Source organism: Sinocyclocheilus rhinocerous, unplaced genomic scaffold, assembly GCF_001515625.1.
Source record: "Sinocyclocheilus rhinocerous isolate Xijiao unplaced genomic scaffold, SAMN03320098_v1.1 scaffold539, whole genome shotgun sequence".
In the NCBI taxonomy this organism is placed as follows: domain Eukaryota; kingdom Metazoa; phylum Chordata; class Actinopteri; order Cypriniformes; family Cyprinidae; genus Sinocyclocheilus; species Sinocyclocheilus rhinocerous.
This window is the reverse complement of record NW_015653003.1, coordinates 1,590,016-1,598,223: the sequence shown is the minus strand read 5'-3', so window position 1 is coordinate 1,598,223 and position 8,208 is coordinate 1,590,016.

Sequence of the window (8,208 nt, the reverse complement as noted above, 5' to 3'; positions counted from 1 at the left end):
TAGGGTGGGCATATGTGCCATTTATACGGGACATGTCCTGGCCAGGATTTTTATATTACCTAAAACATCCAAAGTAGTTTGACCAATAACATGCAGGTATTGTACATAATCGACCAATCGTGGCGCGTGGCGCGTGAGAAGGTGAGAACGATCAAATGCAAATATGCGCACGTGTTCGTTCGTTCGACTGTTCGACTGCTGCGCACCGATCATTGTAGAGTGAGAGCGATTTAAAAGCATAAGGAGCTGTCTGCTCTGTTCTCTATTGCTCTCGTGAAATAATGCCATACAAAGATCGATCTGCACAGTGCAAACAGCCAAAACCTTGATATTTTAGGCAATATAGAAATCCCGTAAAAATGGCCCGTATGGTCACCCTACCATTACAACATAGCTGACATATACTTCACAGTTATGAGAACTCTTTTTCCAAGTCCTGCATGATAGAGAGCACAACAATGCTGTTGTGGGTCACCATACTTGGCCACATGTCACGTCACTTTTTCACTTTCAACAATTTATCCACCTCTACTTTTCTGCCATTGAATTTCTGTCAGCTGCCCGGTGAGAAGCCAGTGATGTATGATGTTGGCAGCAGTGAGGTCTGGACCCACACTCAGGAGTCTGACGCCCATGATGTACTAACCATACCTATCTGAGACATTATTTTTGGTGGAGGAGCTTTGAATATTGTTGAAATAATGGGGCTGCAGCCCCATTCTTGAATAATTTGTTCTTGAATGCTCCCACATGAAAAAATACTATAGTAATGTATAGTAAATACTATAGTGTTTTTGAACCATACTATAGTAAAGTACTTGAATTATATTGTTGTGGTAATTCTATAGTTTCTGTGGTAATATAACAATTATAGTAATATAAACAAATTAATTTACCCAATACTGTACTGAGTTTTCTACAACTATAGGGTATATTATACTACAATACTATAGTATTGTAAAGTAAAAACTAAAGTATACTACAGTATTTATTACAATTTATCAGTTTGCTAATACTACAGTATGCTGTAGCATTCATTAACAAAGTGTTGTGAATACTATAATATATACAGTATAATACACTTTACTATAGTGGTTCAAAAACACTAGTATTTACTCTAAATTACTATAGTATTTTTTCATGTGGGCTAGTACAAAAAGTCTTCAGAAGATTTTATTTTTCTACACTTGTAGTGTACTTCCCATCTTAAAAGTAAAAAATGTTCTTGCAGATATTGTAATATTAATTAAATAAAAAGTCACTTATGGCAGTGCTCTTTTTAAACGCATGCTGTAGTGTACTCCGTTTTTCACAAGGCTATGGATCAATTATGATACTTTGGCATATTTTGTTTAAGCTTCAGTCCTCATTCACTGCATGGAAAAGCGACCAAACAGGTTTTTTTTCTGTCTCTAGATGAAATGGCATGAATCCAACAGGAAGAAAAATACTACAGTTCCGTCAAGGAAGTAAGTTTTTTTTTAATATCCCAGATATCCCTTCAAATTCAGCATGTGCAGTGCACTCAGAATCTCTCTGCTGATAGTTTTGACACTTCATACATAACAAGCCACAAGAGAGCTCAGAGTAAACTTTGAACCAGCAGCCGTTCAAAAACTGACGCTGATGCATAGAAACACATTCTCCCTCTTTTCATGAAATGAAGCTATTTCAGGTATTTTCATTTTCTGCTTAAATTAGTTTTCTCCAGCTAGGTGAGTTCTCCATAATGTGAAGTTTTGTCACATTTGTAACCACTCAAGGCCACTTATTCAAAAAGTCTGGCATCAATTATAATTGTATTATACTATTTCCATCACCTGATTAGGCCCGATACAACCCAACATATTTACAAAACACATAAGAGCAAGGGTACAATAAATGATTCCAGACCCCAGTATTCATTCCACAGCCTGCCCTGCTATCAATCAATAGCAGCAGTTATGGCTCCAGCTATAATATGTAGTCTGTACCCAGTATTGATCCAGCACTGCTTCATGACCCATGCAGTATTGCCGTCTGGTGGCACAAACTCTTGTCTCAGAGGAAACATTAGTGCTCTTTACTGAATGATGAAACGAATGCAAATGATTGCACAGGTATTTTTGCATTTTGTGCAACTTGGTACCACTTATGTATCACACTGGCTCTGTGCATTAATTTTTCATGACTGACATTAAATTTCCTCTTTAAGTTCTTCTTGCCAGTTTCTTAAATCTCTTTACTACAACACAGATAGAAACTGTAGTTCCAGACCAGACTCGGACTCAAGTCCATCTCAAGTCCGAGACCATATTTGCAAGAGCATTTGGACTCGACCTGGACTCTGACTCGAATGAGCTGGCCTTGACTAGTCATAATATAAACGGTCATAATATTGAGACGGACTTGAGTCTGAGTCAGGTCTACAACACAGTTATTTTAGTTTCATTGAGGTACTGTTTTTATTATTTTGTTATTTTAATACTACATTTTATTTTCTGTTTTTGTTTTAATTTTAGTTAAAATTTTAGCAATTTTGTTTCACGGTTTTGCCATTTTTATTAGTTTGTATCATTTTATTAGTTTGTGTCGTTTTTTGTACAGATTTTATACATTTTTATTTCATTTTTAATTTGAGTTATTTTAGTATATCAAGTTAAACTAAATGAAAATGTGAAAAATATATTTTGGACAATATTATATTTACCTATTTATATATATATATTTATTTTATTTATTTATTATATATATATATTATATATTATATATATATATATATTGTTATCATTGCATATGAGAACTGTGCAATTTTCTGAAGGACAGAATCTTACAAACATTATGTTCAATAGCTTTATATAAATATACATAGAGTGTAACACTCAATACACAAACCTCAATTAATAAGCAGAAGATAAGCTCTATCAGCAACACATTACCACACAGCAAATAAATAATAGTGATGACAACAACAACTGCATAATAATAAATGCAGCAAACAGCAAAAGAATAAGCCTATAACACCAACTGCATAAATTAGTCATGCTGCAATGCATGCTGGGAGCTCACAAATCAGCAACATTATTCAATACAAACTTGCTTGTTCAGGCAACTGGGAGCTGTGAAATATTGTTGGTCCAAAATGTGATTCAAAGCAATTAATTCCTTAGTATCTGTGATTTAAAAAGCCCCGTACACTCGATAAACCACACAGATTGCTGGAGATGAGCTCATTTAGAGTAAGTGCATATGCAGATGAGTGTCCAGTGTGTTTATCTCACATCCACCTAATTGAGTCAATACGATGTGAAATCTTTGCATAACACTCAAAACTGTAGCAGGTGATCTTAATAGAAATATATATTTTTTAAAAATCTGAAAGACTTCAATGCACTCACTGAGTTTGTACCCTTGTGAAAAAATTGGGACTACACTTTAACAAGGGGACTTATTCCAAAAAATAATATACAAACAATAAATAAATAAATGTGAATTGAATGTAATGTTTTCAGACACTTAATTGCATGTTATTTGCAGTGGATTTACAATGTATTTACACGTGTATTATAGTTTGAATTTATATTAAATGCAATTAGTTAAACCTAAAAGTGTTTTTTGACCCATTTAGTACATCTTTATATGTAATTTCATAATTCTGGTGTCTTTGAAATATGGTTAAAGTGTAAACTAAAAAATACTTTAATGTAATTTGTATTGTCATGTATTGAAATATATTTGTACACATTTGTAATGAAGTTGCCATGTAATACACTTAAAATAGATTAACTTTAATTGTAATATAGAACAAAACATTACAATTCAAATAATAAGTTACAAACACTTTAGTATGTTAGTCAACACATCAAAATAACTGTACTTCTTCAAAGCATGACAAAACAGTTTAAAGTAAAACATTTCATTTGACATTATTAAATGTGTACTTAAATGGATAGTTCAATCAAAAATGAACATCCTGTCATCATTTACTCACACTCAAGTTATTCCAAACCTGTATGAGTTTCTTTCTTCTATTGAGCACAAAAGAAGTTATTTTGAAGAATGTTGGTTACCAAACAGTTGCTGGTAGCCATTGACTTCCATCGTATGGGGGAAAAATACTATGGAAGTCAATGGAGACAAGAGCTGTTTGGTTTCCAACATTCTTCAAAATACCTTCTTTTTGTGCTCAACAGAAGCAAGAAACTCTCTTTAATGAAAGTCATGAAAAATGTACTCTCTTTAAGTACACTTAAGTGGCCTTTTATTTTATTAACATTATATTACCTGCAAGTACAGTCTTTTTAAAATATACTTTTAAGATTCAAAGTACACTACAAGTGCACATTTAATTAAGCACATGCACTTCTTTTTTACAAGGTTAATCATCATGGCAACGTTTAGGTCCTAGCAGATTACAAGTATACTACTAGTACACTGATATGTGTATACTTACTACATAAAGTATACTTAAAATTATACTTGAACTTTACTTAAGTATACTTACTAAAATAAACTTGAAGTATACTACTTTTTGGTAAGGGCATCTATATAAAGGCCTGTTTGTCTGCTGTCATAGAGCTCTGTCTAATTTGCGAGGAAATTAATCATATGTGACAAAGCATAGGATTTAGCTTCTCACCCATACAGCTGAAGATAAATTATTCATAATGGCAGGCATTTGAAGTGAGTATAATTCATGTAAGCAGCTGTGAGTACAATTTATTATGTTTGCATGGGAGAATAAAAACAGATTTAATGCCTAATTGTGTCCATAGTTTCTCCACTTAAACTCGTTTCATTGAATCTGAGCTCTTTTGTCCTCCACTGTGACACAAAAGCAATAAACCCTTGTCTCTAATTGTATATATGAGCTTGTAATAGTGTGTTTCAGACTTGAATTAAAAGAGGGTCACTTTGTAAGCATGTTGACAGCATTACAGAGAAGATAGATGGCCCATCTCGCTGAATCATCATATCCATCAATCATCTCCCAGTGAAAGACCACAAAAGAAATGCAAAATTAGATTTATTCAAACAGTTATAGTGGGCCATTCATTAAATTACATTCAGATAAACAATGTACGCTACTTAGATTTTCTTCACAGAGGTGGATGATGGAGAATTTCATCCAATAAGAATGACTTGACAATGGTTTTTAAAACTTAAATCGAATTCATTCAGATAAGAAAGGAGCAGATAAATAAGGAAGGGAAATCTTTAAAAAGTCACTGACCCCATCTGCTGGTTAATGGTGATAGTACCTCAGCTCAGCATAAACATAGACAAACAACCAGTTGTTGTGTTAAAGCAATTTGAATAAACGATTAAAGGGATAGTTCACCCAGAAATGAACATTTCCCTGGGGGTAAGCAGATAAACATCAAATTTTTATTTTTGGGTGAACTATCCCTTTAAGTAGTGTGGCATTTGATGGCCTATCTTCATTACCACTGTCAAACTAAAAGATGAATGTCTGAAAGCGAGCTTTTCCCTGAGCACCTCATTACAGCACTTAAAGCAGATCAGAAGCGTGCGTCCAAGCAACACATTACACGTGTTTCGCTGAATCTCATCAGCATAAGGTGGACGATAAACCTCAAAACAGAACCAGGTAGTTGGACATTACCATTCTCACTCCAGAGGAACATTATTGTAATCTAACAAGACACTGGCATTAGCTTTAATAAAATGTCTGTCTTTGTAATAATATATGTGACAAGTTCATTAGTAGTGTAGCTGTATCAGTTCAAGGGCACATCAGTGTAAACTGAATCCATATTTTGTGGAAGCCATAACTATACTGTGGTGAGCAAAAACCTTATTTAACAAGGGGATCATTATACTTTCTAAGGAGGCTATCATGCTGCAATAGAATTGCTCTCATCAAAGGGAGAAAATTAAAATCTTGATCTTAAATCTTAAATGTGAGGATATTGTGCAAGGCATATCAGTGAGGAAATAAACCATGGAAAATTTCTGATACAAATTATTTCCCTCGAGCTTCTGGATTTGCTGTCCAGATCTTCCTGTACTCTTAAAAATAAAGGTTCTTTATTAGCATTGATGGTTCCATGAAGAACCTTTAACATCCATGGAAACTGAACATTCCTCAAAAGGTTCTTCATAGTGGAAGTTTTAAGAACTCTACACTTTTAAGAACTCTACACTAAAAGATTCTTTGAGGAACCCAGAATGGTTCTTCTATGGCATCACTGTGAAAACAAACTTTTGGAACCTTTATTTTTAAGTACTTATCTACAATTTCAGTCTTATCAAATCATTTTTGATAAGATCAGTTTCTGCCATATGTACATTAACTGACAGTCACTACTGATAAGCTACTACTTGTAGAAACTTAATTTTCTGTAAAGTTGCTCTGCAACGATTTGCATCGTTAAAAGCGCTACAAATAAACTTGAATTGAATTGAACTGAATTTATAAGGTGTCATTTATTACCTGCAGTGATTAGGGTCATTGGACATTGCATTTTAGCTGTGTCTGCAATGATATGAACAATTTAAATAAAAATGGAAGAGGGGTCAAATATTTCTGAATTTGCTAGAAAATCATTATAGCAGATAACAGCAGATTGTGGAGATTTCAAGATTAGATGGTGCAAGGAGAAAAAGGTGATATTTGCTGTGTGGAGGCTCTCTGAATCTCCACAGTCTTTGTTGGTCCAGGAACATGTTGAAATCAGGTAAATAGGGCCACTTTTTGACTGTAGTGACAAATGTGGCCTAATTTACCTGAAGCCAGCCTAAATAATAATTCAGACACTACACCTAATGTTGAAGGTAATGTAGGTTCTGTGGCAAAATGATACAATGATAAGAAAAATATATTAAAAAATAAAAAATAAAACTTCACACTTTATGCTTTGGCTGTCTGGTAGAAGTCCACTGCGAAGTTTGGCCTCTGCAGAAGTGCCATTGTAAAGGCCAAAGTATGGGCCTGTCCCAATACCCACTCCTGCGTCCTTGGCCACTTGAGAGTATATACATGTGTGTCAGACTAAAATGACAAAGCTTGGTGACCTTAACCAACAATAAATCCATAATACTACTTTAGAGGAGAGCAGTATTTGAGGTTATCCCATCATGTTCAGGAGCTCATAAAACTGCAAGATTTGAAGAGAAACCTTTCAGGGTAAGTAAAATGAATTAGATATCACATCTAATTGTAAAAATGAGTATGTGTATTTAGTAAAATGTTTGCAAATTCTTTTTATCAGCTAATCAGAAGCACCACAATGTCTAAATAGTTTTGTCTGCTCTAAAAACATTTTATCTGAAGTCCAGTATAACTATATATATTTACATGTTTACACAAACTCACACACACACACACACAATTTGTTTACTTAGGTATTTAAATGTGGACATTCAAAAGATTTATTCTATTTTTATACTCAGCTTATTTTAAATACTCTTACCTAAGATAACCCTAACAGAAAATTGTCTGTATTGTTTATTTATTTATTTTTATATATCATTTTTACAAATGAGGATGTCCCTAGATGTCCCCAAAATGAGAGAGAGAGAGAGAGAGAGAGAGAGAGTGAGTGAGTGAGTGAGTGAGTGAGTGAGTGAGTGAGTGAGTGAGTGTGTGTGTGTGTGTGTGTGTTTAGATCACTTACAAACTTGTCCTCAAAATACGGTAGGTACACACACACACACTCTATTTTATCCCCTCCCCCATAATACTTTGCTCTCAGACTATTTCATACTGAAGTGGAGGTAAGCTAAAGCTAATGCCTCCAATTCACTCTCACTCACTTTTTTTTAACATTTTATCTTTAACATTTTCAAGCGACCTATTATTTTGGGGCAAGGTATGCCCCATTTTGAGAGGGCCATCTTATCCCAAAGGGTACAACTTTAACTTTACACTTAAGAATATATATATATACACTACCGTTCAAAAGTTTGGGATCAGTAAGACTTGTAATGTTTTTTAAAGAAGTCTCTTATGCTCATCAAGGCTGCATTTATTTGATCAAAAATACAGAAAAAAACAGTAATCTTGCAAAATGTTATTACAATATAAAATAATGGTTTCTATTTTAATATCCTTTAAAATATAATTAATTTCTGTAATGCAAAGCTGAATTTCCATCAGCCATTACTCCAGTGTAACGTGTCACATGATCCTTCAGAAATCAGTATAATATGCTGATTTATTATTAGAATTATCAACAGTTGTGCTGCCAAATATTTTTTTGGAAA